This window comes from Dermacentor andersoni, chromosome 9 (assembly GCF_023375885.2).
Source record: "Dermacentor andersoni chromosome 9, qqDerAnde1_hic_scaffold, whole genome shotgun sequence".
NCBI lineage: Eukaryota > Metazoa > Arthropoda > Arachnida > Ixodida > Ixodidae > Dermacentor > Dermacentor andersoni.
The window spans coordinates 76767682-76779737 of record NC_092822.1 but is presented as its reverse complement, the minus strand read 5'-3'; positions in this window follow the sequence as shown (position 1 = coordinate 76779737).

Here is a 12056-nt window from a genome sequence, read left to right as displayed (position 1 = left end):
ATGACTTCAAGTATTCCTTCAACGTCCATTACTTTATGTTCCGATGGTGCGCACGTGTGCTTATACCACCGTGTGTCTGTTTTGCTTGGTGCTTTGCTGGGTGGAAGATATTTAACTTCGAAGCCCATCATTTGGGTGGATTTCTGGTTGTCCCGACATCTGCTACCACCTGAAACTAGCGACCTACAACCGCAAAATCTGGAACGTGCCCTAAAGTGCCCGCATTGTATGTGTGCGATGGATGCTAATCGCCATTTCTAGTGGTGCCTTGGCACTCTAGATGTTGGCCACACGATTAACAGGGATGTCGAATAATGTAGTATAGTTGTTGGAGGACGGAAGACAAATTTGCAGTCTATCGATGTGCTTCTATCACACAAGGCTGCATGCGCATGTTTGATATCTTTTTTTACGATTTTGTTTATTAAACACGCGTCGTGGCCAGTGACTCGATTAAGAAACAGACTACTGCGCGGCTGGGAATATTAGCGCAGATTCTTAATATGAACAGAGAAAGCCTGGAAGACCTGTTCAGCCTGACAATTCACAATTTTTTTAACGGAAACATGAGGAGCACTGTTTATAAATCACAAATTCTTGAACAGCATTATTACAAATAGATTCATTCTACAGCCAGCAACATTAGGTTTAGAGAGAAGCTTACACTTGCTCAGGACTTCTGTGCAGCCGCCTTAAACTACACCGACAAATTGATCTCTCATTCCTTCAAGCAACGGGAAGCCGTCTACAAGCCACGACGCCACAGCCAGTGCTGCAGCAAACATCCTTTGCTCAGAAAGAACAGTCGTGAATTTCAATATCATTCTTTTAAGAGAAGTATTATGCACGCAACTGGTTTAGCTGCTTCTTAATTTCTCTTTTTAACTTAACCGCCAAGTCTCAGCCATGTTATCTGATACAACCTTAATACAAGCTTCATGCTCAGAAACTGCGGAACTATCGCGGAAGCGTTCAATTAACCTTTGCGCATGCGAAAGCAAGCCACAAAGCAAAGTTTCATTGTATAGCCTCGGGTGTCTTTGGGAATTTCTGAAGTTCGTCCATCCGCAGCGCTTGCAAGCGAACGAAAGCGTCTATAGGACTCCACAGAACAGCGCCAATGATTGTTGCGCTAACTAATAAATATCGAGGGGTTTACTACAACTTCCCAATAATATACGTAGTGCAACGTCAGTTGGAACCAAAGGCATTGCGTAGCTCGGCTGGGGTAATTACTGCTGCAGGTGGAGTAGCCAGCCGCATCGCACTTCAACTCTGCCTTGTAGCAGTTGTGGTCGCCTGCAATATAGAGGTAAGTACTTTTCCGCTGGTGCGCACAAGCGGTAATGCACATTCTAATGAGGGTCATTAGAAGTGCTTAAAAAGCTGAGCCTACTCGCACACCGCTAAATAAAAAACGTGCAATTTCTTTCCAAGAGGGTAGGTACCCAACTCGGTCGTGACCTCAGCTTCGTTCGTGCACTCTGCAATCTCCGTTAACTCTACGAGTGCGCAAAAGCACTGTAATGTCTTTGTCAAGAACGTTCCAAGAACAATGCGATGACTTCTGCCAGTTTTGCCTTGATTTGTGAAATGAGCCAACGTTATCCTGACTTTTCCACGACGAACAGCATCGCGATTTTACGAGACAGCGCTTGGTGAGACCCTGGAGCCACTTTGTTCTCCCCGAGGAGTGGTCCCAATTTAGTGTGCACACTGTTAGGCAGCAGCTGTGCCAGTGATTCTAATTTTGTGATTCTGGCGCCCTAAGCGTTGACTGAACTACTGGCCAGAATTCATTTGCAGCACAAGCTCATCTCTTTTCAGCGACCGGAGAGACCCCATTCACGAAAGATTCAAACAATGCGCACGACAAAAGACTTCGTCGCCTGAACGAGGCAGCGCGGATTTGCTCACGGAGAATTTACTCAAACAACTTCTGTGCCCGCCCATTAAACTTATAAAATGAGCGACCGAATGAAAGTTTTCCATCCTTTCAGACTCCGAGGGCGTGCGCTTTTGGCAGAGGCAGCGGCGGAGCGCGAACGTTGACTAATAAGGCCTTTCTGCATTTCTCTGGTTGATCCTGGCCGGCAGTTTCGAGCAACTTTCCGCAATACTGGAACCGGTGCTGACACTGCTGTGGATTTTCGGACTACTCGGTATCGAGCCACTCGGATACGACATTCAGCTGTTTTCTACGCGCCGCTTCTACGAACAACGTCGTCTTCCTGAGCTTACTGCAGTCGTCGGACTTATCGTCAGCACCAAGTGGGCGAATAAAACTGCGTGATTTCCAGGTAACTTTGGCAGCGGCATCGGTGGTGCGCGGACGTTGACTAATAAGGTTTTTTTTGCATTTTTCAGCTATGTAGTGAAGTATCAGTTGCTGGCATTGTTTTTTCTTACTAAACACTGCCACTGCTGCAGCCGTAAGTTGCTTCTTGTATTAAGAGCTGAGTTTTTATTTTGCGTGGATTATAGCCGCTCATAGTAACCTAGTGTCTGTGATTGAACATTTCTTCGGTGCAAGATGTGCGCATGTATGCCAGGAACGAATACGGCAGGTTTTGGGGACGTTGTTAAAGCCATTCGCAATAACAGACAGAGAGAGAGAGAGACAAAAGGGGAGGAAAGACAGGGAGGTTAGGCAGTGTAAGTACCGGCTGGTTACCCTTTGCTGGCGAAAGGTTGTTAATGTTGTCAACACTCTAGTTCTGAGGATGGGCATGTTCGCTGAGGAAATTAAGAGTGATGCGAAAATGGTGAAGAGTTCCAACGGAGAAAGTGATTCTGAGGTCACAAGCATAAGGGATTCAATGACGTTTATGAACGATACGTTTGAGAAATTATAGAATGATGTACAAAACTTGTGCAGATGGTAAGCCGAGTTATGGGCTAATGGACTAGAACCAACACTTAAAAGAGAACGTTGATAACGCAAAAGGAGAAATTGTAGAACTCAGACATTACCCCTGGAACATGAGGATTAAAATAAAGGGTCTACCGTTTGAAATTAACGAGGACCTAGGAAAAACAGTGCAGAAGGTAGCTACGTGCCTCCGGCGGCGCTCTCTGAAGGTGACATTGATGTAGCACACAGGGTGTCGTCCAAGGACGAGACGGGACGCTCTCGCTCGGCTCGTGATAAGGTGCTGGTTGCTGCCAGAAAAAGAAGACTGAACGTCATACTTCTGTGGTTTGAGGGTTATGACCAAATATATGTTAGCGGACATCTCTGTGTTGAAAACAGGGCATCGTTAAGTAAAGCTCGCAAGCTGAAGAAAGAGAAGTGCAAGTTCGTTTGAACTTCTCAGGGAAAAAGCATAGCCCGAAGGACAGAAAATTCTTAAGTCCTTCACGTGACGTGCAAAGGCGATGTGACGAAAATTGTGTAAGCGTGTGTAGCATCTTGGTGTAGACTTTCCATCTTCATGAACTACTCCTTTAGTGACATAGACAAAGCAACGAAAAATCATTTTTCCATATTCCAGTGCAACACCTGTGGCATCCGAAAGAACAAAATGTTCTACTAGGTCATCTCTCCTGGCATTCCTTTGCTTTTGATGTCATTGCATTAAGTGAAACTTTTCTCGGGGATATTGAGTCGGTGTCTGTATACCTGGTTATAAGATATCATCGCTTCATATAAACTCACGCACGCGCGCAGGCGGTGCTGAGCTCTTTCTGAAACACAGAATTACCTTCAAGGCCTTGTCCACTGCGTCTGTTAGTGACGAAGACAGTGAAGCCTTGTTCGTTAGGCTTAGTTGTGGCCTAGTTATTGGTGTGGTCTATCGCACCCTCCTCCTTCAGCTCAGCAATATCATCGTTTTTAGGGCAGTTCGGATCTATCTTGGCTGCAGTATCCCAAAGAAATCACGGCCATATTGTCGTTATTTGCGATTTTATTATATATTTAACAAATGATACGAAACATAACTATAGTTTGCTTCTGCAGTCATTAAACCTGCACAATTGTATAACTGAGACTACTAAAGTTACTGGCTAAAGTAGTTCAATAATTGACGGTGCTCTAACGAACATACATCCCCGACTATCTGCTGGTGTTTACAGCGACCCTACAGATGAACGTATGCCGATATTTCTGGTATGCAAAGATAAGACGTGCGAGGAAGTCTAGTCTCGTTCTTCTGCATCGCATAAGCGAATAGATTGCGTTCTGTTGCGCGAAATATTGTGCCAAACTGACCTTTATGATACCAATCACTATTGCGTCAATATAGAATACTGACACGAGTACTTGTTTATCTTACTCGGGTGACGCGCAGGCCGCGCCTGCATGATTGGAACTTACTATAGAATGCTATCAACGGTTCTATCCCGCGTCTCTTGTCACCAAGCCCTGTTTAAGCTGATTGTTTGCGCGTCTCGAATTGCGCAGTACTTTCTGCAAGACACACGGGCACCAGCGATTGTTCTGGAACCTTCGATGACTCACGTATAACAGCCGACGCGCTTGCCCCGGCAGACCAGATTTTCGACTATCGCCGACTGCGTTCGCCGCCATCTTTGTGCTTTGGTGCAGCCACTTCTTCTGGGTCCAAGTACGTCCAATAAAGAGTTGGTTTCGCCATTCGCAGTTTTGCTACTGTGATTGTGAGAGTCACTACCACGTGAAAATACGAAATCTTTCTTAACGCTCTTAAATCCGCGGTGACTAGGAGCTGAGTAACAACGGGTAAGAAGAGACATGGAAAGCCAGTTTGTCTCCGCATTACAAGTAAAACTTGAGAAGTTCTCCAAGAAAAACACAAATGGTGTCATAAGTGACTTTATAATAAAAGTAATGGTTAGTATCAAAGTCAGCTTAAGCGAATGAGGAGCATGTGAGTAGAACTAATGAGACAGAGAAGAAGAGAATATTTTTACTCACTTCTTATACAAGCTGAAGGTTACGCGAATCTGCGAATTGTGCACAACGCAACCGAGCTTCGCTCTAAAGTGCAGATATTGCCAGATGTTGTGGATTCGGAAACAGTCAATAATTTCAATAATTATTTAAAAAATATTGGTCCGTGCCTTGCGGTGCAACAGTGCCTGCACCCGGTGCCGAACAGTTTTGTAACGGACATTGATTTATCTAAAATTCTTTCAGATAAATGAGCAAAGCAGCTGGTTCTTTCAGAAAAGCAGCTCGGTCTGATACAATAACTGTGTCATATTCATTTAAGGCATGCCTGCTTGCCACCTGTGTCAACTGCTGCTATTTTTTTTCTATCATATATAATCTTGCCTATCCTATATAACCTTGTAAATCATTGCTATTTTGTCGATTTACCCTTGTACCATAGTCTGTACTGGACCCAACACTATCCTTCTCGCTATGGGTCGAAACAATTCTTGTGTATTTCTTTTTACAATGTAGGAATATTAAAGGGGAAAGAACACGCGAAGTCAGAGAAAGGCATAACCACTCGCATGTAATAATTGCCGTTAACAAAAGTATTACCGTGCGGATACACACTTTACTTACCGAAGCCTTTTAAAACATGGTAACCGAGAGAGATGTCCCATTCATTGATATACTTTCGCATTATCAGAAGACAATGTCTCGCAATGTGAAACATTAAAAAGCACAAATATTAGCGTTTTTTTAATTAGGTTGTTTCTGTGTCGCGTAGACTTCGGAAAATACACTGAAGTTAAGATTATGATTGGTTTGTTTGTATCCGCAGTGATTTAATGTCTACAGCGAATGCAGATTACGTTGATATTGTTTTACAAAAAGTGCTGTCACGTGCTTATCAAACATTTTATTCTCCTTAAGCACGAACGAAACGAACCTCGGTGCAACCTTAACCTTTTAGAAAAACATCTTTTTGTCCAAGTAATAATATTCCAGGGTTCGTACTCGCTTACTTTAACAAATGGCGAATTCGGCTAATAAGTTACCGTAGAGCATTCATGAAACTATCAAATAGCGCCGTTTCCTTCTGCAGGGAGTCTAATTCCCGGATCTGAAGCTTCAACTACTGCTAAAATTTGGAGCGAAATGAAAAGGTCACTGGCATCGACCAAATACTAACCTTCGGTATCGCTTAGGCTAACATCTTGATCCCTCTTACATAGTATGTCTATAAACACTCTAAAAATGCAGAAAACACCGTCCGTTTACTGCACGTCACTGGAATTTCAGCTTTCAAGGCAGTTCAGGCAGAGCAGTTCAGGCCGAGATTACCACGCTATGCTATCCTGTGCTATGAAGGACATTCTGCCGTCGACGAGGTTGTGGTTGGTACAGGGCACACTTAACTTCGTGGAGGCTAAACACTTCACTACACAGGCTCAAACTACTCCTTGAAAGCTTCTGACAAATGAGTTGTAGATAGACGTACGGCGGCTCATCTATGGTACCCATTTGCAATCACAGTGAGAGCTCGTTTACCGTTAAAAAACCACCTGGAAGAAATTTAGTGAGCGAATAATATGCAAGAGCGTACAGTTTGAGTAACCCACGTTGAAGAAAAGATCTTCCGTGTTCATAATGGACCTTTGGGGAAGTTGTAGCCTTGCCTATATAGTCACTTTCATTCAATGTCGCTCCTTCATAAAAAAGTATTTAAAACGCAATAAAAAGCATTGCGAGTCAATACTGCGAGTCGCATTCTGCTCCAGAGTATTTCGGCAGGCGTGGAAGGTTTCAAGATACGGGAGAACAGCCCACTTGCACCCGCTGTTGTGCGGGTGCCACCAAGAAGACTGCCGGCCTTACGACGCACAGGCTTGTCGGATACAACACCCTGGCGAAGGCGTCTGAACCATGTACCAGGAAATGCCACTGCGGGCCAATGGTGCCTACCATGCCTACCAATGGTGCCAGCCAGATGCGTGAGATTCGCGCATCGCCACACTGTATTCAGCTTTTGTTTTTGTCGTTTTTTTTCTCATGGTTCTACCACGCACTTGCAGTTTTCACCACTTTGATATTTTTTTATGCTATATTTTGCGTGGAATCCTCTGGATAGAGCTTACATCTTTCTAGAAGTTGTTGTGGTCGGCCTATAGCTTCGTCATTGATGTACAGATGTCGGTAACAATTTTTTGTGCCTTTTTTTCCGTTAGCATTAAGTGTTCCCCGTTCGCGACTTGTGCTTTTCGGCGGGCAGAGTGTTGTAAACAAAACCTTTTTTGAACGTCGGCTCGTTGCGGCTGCGTGCTGTGAGATTTCGAGATTTGCGACCATTTCATGTGATTTTTAAAAATGGCGCAGCCTGTGATGTTCGATATTCACGCGCCGGTATAGCGTGTAACACTGTGAACTTTAGGCAGTTGTGTTTTATCCTAAGCAGAAAAGCTTGGCTTAAAGCCTATCGCTTCATATATTTAGTTGTAAAACTTTACAAGTTGGTTTATGTTCAATACTCTTATTATCGTTGATTGTTGCACAACAGCTTTCTTCATTTTTATTTTGCTCAAATAATTATGTGGATGGATGGATGGATGGATAAAACTTTACTGTACATCCTGCAAGGTTTAACGCGACCTGGGCTCAGTTCTCCTACGGGGGAACGTCAAGGCCCTGGCTCAACGCCGCCTCACGGGCTTGCTGGACTACCCACGTTTGGATTCCAAGGTCTGAGCTGCGCAGAGCATCGGCCCACCTCAATGATAGGGCCTCCAGAGCAACTGCCATCCTTCTTATAACTACATTGCACTTCCACAGCGTGTGTTTGAGTGTTGCTGGTCCTTCCTGGCATAATTTGCGCATGTCGTTCTGATGCTTATCTGGGAAGATACGTTTCAGTCGGCACGGATTAGGGAAGGTGTTCGTGTGGAGCTGTCTCCAGGCGACCGCCTGCCTCCTGTTCAATTTGGGACTCGGCGATGGGTATATGCTTCTGGCGTTTAGATATGCACTGTTTATGTCATTGTATCTGCGCGAGGAGTGTTCGCTATCGTGCGAGAGGCGTTGCCCTGTTCGGCACGCCGGTTCATGTCTCAAGCCGTCTCGTTTAGGTTCGGGAGCGCGTCATCTTCCCTGGTGACGTGCGCGGGGAACCATATGATCCTCGAGCTCGCGGTTTTGGATCGGCCCGCTTTGGCCAGAACGGACAGGGCTTCCTTGGAAATTCTACCTTTGGCGTAGTTCTTTACTGCCGTTTGCGAGTCGCTTACTACGACTTCGCATTCCTGTTCTGTGAGGGCCAGCGCGATCGCTACTTCCTCCGCTATTTCCGAGTGTTTGATGTATGCACTGCATGCGATTCTGATTTTGAAGTTTGTGTCTGTGAGTACGGCGGTGTATTTTTGGCCGTTCGGATATTCGGCTGCGTCGACAAAGCGCGCGTTTCTCTCCCTGCCGAATGAACGGAGCAGAGCCTCGGCTCTTGCCTGTTTTCTGGCTCTGTTGTAATCGCAGTGCACGTTTCTTGGGATGGTTGCCACCGTGATGGTGTTTCTGATTTTGTTGGGGATTTGCATTTTCTGGCCGGGCTGGTCGTGGTACGTTATGCCGAGCTTGTTCATAATGTGCCTTCCAGTCGTGGTGGTCGACAGGCGTTCGAGCTGCACGATGCGTTATGCTTCGGCTATTTGTTTCAGGATGTTGTGTATGCCCAGCTTGGCCAGCAGCTCGGTGCTCCTCTATTCCGGGAGGCCCACGGCTATCTTGTACATTTCCCATATGAGCTTGTTGATCTTGTTCTTTCCCGCGACGTACCAGTTGTGGTGGGCGCCTACGTAGGCGATGTGGCTAACAATGAAGGAGCGGATCAGTCGAACGACGTTTTTTTCCTTCATGCCCGCGTGTCTATTGGTTATCCTCTTTATGCGTCTCGTGGCACTGGTGACTTTGCCTTCCCTATTCCTCACGCTTTTACTGTTAGCTCCGTTGGCCTCAATGAGCCTTCCGAAGATTTTGATCTTTAATTTGGGGATGGCGTTTCCGTCTTGGGTGTACAGGCCGATTTCCTCGTACTCCCGGGGTCCCGTGTAGCTCTTTGGTGGCATGCCTCTGCGCGTGGGCCGGTAGAGGAGTAGTTCAAACTTGCTCGGGGAGCATTTTAGGCCCGTTCCTTGGAGATACACTTCGAATTTGTGAATGGCCATTTGCACTGCGTTCTCAATTTGGCCGTCACTGCCGCGGTTCGCCCAAATAGTCATATCGTCTGCGTATATACGTATATAGCGTGGTGGATTCCTTTGATTTCCCGTAGTTTGCTGGTGAGACCCAGCATGACTAAGTTGAAAAGGAGCGGAGATATAACTGAGCCCTGGGAGGTACCTGCACTTCCCTGGGTCCGTTCTTCGGACTCGAGCTTTGCGATCGTTCAAAAGTCCATCACGTAGTTGCAGGTTCTTTCCCCAAAATACAAATTCGACACTTGTTTTAGGATCGAATCGTGAGCGACGCTGTCGAATGCTTTCTCCAGGTGTAGCCCTAGGATGGCTCTGGTGTTTCTTGCCTTGTCGTCAAGAATCTGGTTCTTCAGTTGTAACATGACACCCTGCGTGGACAGGCGGGATTAATTATGTGCATTCAATTTAATCTCCCTATTCTTCAATGCCTTGAGTAGGCTTTCGGACTGTTTACTGGTGGCTTCGAAGCAGTCAAGTTGGCGCAGTGCGGGTTGTGCAGCTGTGCCTTTAATCTAGCTATTTCTAACTGCAGCACTTTCTTACCCGATGGAAACGGAAATGTACCGAAATACTACCAATCAAACGACTGGAATTCATCAACACTTCCAGATTTTAATAGCAGTGCCATCAACCACCGAATTACTTGGAATGTCTTGAAAATGGCCTCAAAAGCAAGAGACAACTTCAGCGGCTCTCCGGTCCACACTTGAGGCTGCGTAATACCGTGTTTTGAAATGCCGTGCGCATACTAATCTCCTCTGCTACGAACTTAGGCAGCGACTGGGAGCGCAGTAATTTCCGGACCGTAAAGTCTGTCGCAACTTTGAGCAGTACAGAAAGGTCTAAGACATGACGGAGGCCGCATTTCCACCTGTACACTGATTAGATCTGCGTTACGCACACGCTCTTTGCCGGCTTTTTTGCGGCTGGCGGATGTAGCGTAATTGAGTTCTTGTTCCCGTGGGCTGCCAGTGATTGCCCCACTGAAGCTACCTCGTGGATGAACGACGATGCCATTTGCGAAAGCAGTTATTCCTTCTGTGAAGGACTTCTGTATTTAATGCTTTCAGACCTAAATCGACAATTCCTTTGCATTTATTTTCAGTCCTATAGACGCGACCTAAGTACGACAGTCGAATCCTCAGCTTTTTAGTAGAATTAAGCACAACTGCTTGAAAAGTGAATTTTGCCGCGTTGGTCTTCATTCAAAATGGAGACGCGAACTTCGCCGACGAATTCTGAGTGTTCCTTCTGGTGGACAAGAGCGAAAAATTGGCCACTTCAAAGGAAACTTAGTTGGAAAACGTACACCACTGTTCGGAAATTATTCGTCGTACGAACGATCGAAATAGCGAACAAGTGACGTGGCTACGTTTTGGCGCCACTTGCGACATTCCAGAATAACATGCTTCAGCGCTTTCTCTTCTGAACCTGGCTGCGCGCCTAATGGTCGAGTTTACTTTTATCTATATTTTCTTTAATACTTATTTCATACTGCAGATCATGTTAAAGGTCCAAGCAGATCTGATACTGAAATAGATAACATAGGTTCAAATGTAGCAAGTGAAAGCAACTAAAAACCACACGCAGCATCACAAAGCGTTGTCAGTTATTGTGTCGGCGAATTCAACTCTCTCGACCTCTTCTGTACAAGATTGTTTAAAGATGTTATGTAAACTTCATGTTTTGTTTATGTGTGATTTGATATGTGTACTCTTGCAAGTTACTAGTTGACCATTTTCCTGAAACTAATGTATTATTATCCTCTCTTGATTGCGCTGAACCCAAAGTATATGAACTGGCACGAACTGAAGAGAGACAGAGGCCTTTGTCAGGCTTGATTGCCTTTAGCCCTTGCCCCAGCAGTGAGCTTCGTAAATTGCTCACTGTAAATAAAGTACTTGCTTACTTAATTGTACGCGGGAAAAAGGAAAATTTCAAATTGTTTGACCGCAAATTAGAGCGCCCAACTCAACAAAAGCAGGAAAGGCCGGAGACTAGCACTTGCATTTGTTTCCCAGGTGTTTCACAGTGGGCGTGGAGTCATGCTCTTGTCAAATTTTGTAATTTCTCTCTTTTCGTTCGTGATGACAACATTCACAATTGTGAATCGTCGCGGTGCATTTGGACGGGACCGTGCGCGCAAGAAAGAGACGAAGACAACGTGTTAAAGACTGTTTAATGAAGCCGTGAACTGTGTACCAGGCTTCGCGTGTACCACCAACATTTTACGTTTAAACAGTTGTATTATACGTTTGGGGTCTTGCGCTTCCTATTCGTAACAACACATCACACTCGGAAAGCGTTCGTTTTCGTCGGTCCTGGCCTTCGTCCCGGTTTGCGCTGTATTTTCTGGAAACATTGAGCAGCCATTAATCCGATCTCAAACGATTTGCTAGTGCATTTGTCTATGTATTTTCATATCTTTTAAAAACATAAGGGCATTAGTGGAAGGGACTGGAGAAGCCGTTCTCGTGTCGTCTATATCAGCTTTGTTCAGTTTTACCTGTCACAAGAACTCGCAAAAAAAGAAAATATCATTCGACTCCTTCTGCAATTCATTCTCCTATAAGGGTGAAGATGTTAGCTATGGGATAAATCAAGCGGTCTCTATGCATCCACAAGGCTGTCAAAATGTTTGGGGGGTGGTTTTTCCAAGTCAGCCCCGTCCAGCTGCTAACAAACGAAACTATGTCGTTTATACACGCGTCGCACAGCTGTACAAGTTCAAGTAACCTCCTAAACAAGTTGAATCTGAGTGTTTTTTAACATCGTCCAGAGCGGCATGGCAACGGAAAATGCAAGCGAGTGAATACGAATGAATACAAATGTATGAACCTTCTTTTTCAGATAGAACGTGCCAGTTGTTGAATGCAAGGTTGATATTAAAGGGCGCGCGACGAAAAGAACGCATTTCAAGAATTCTATATTTCTCACTAGCCAAAAGGCAATAC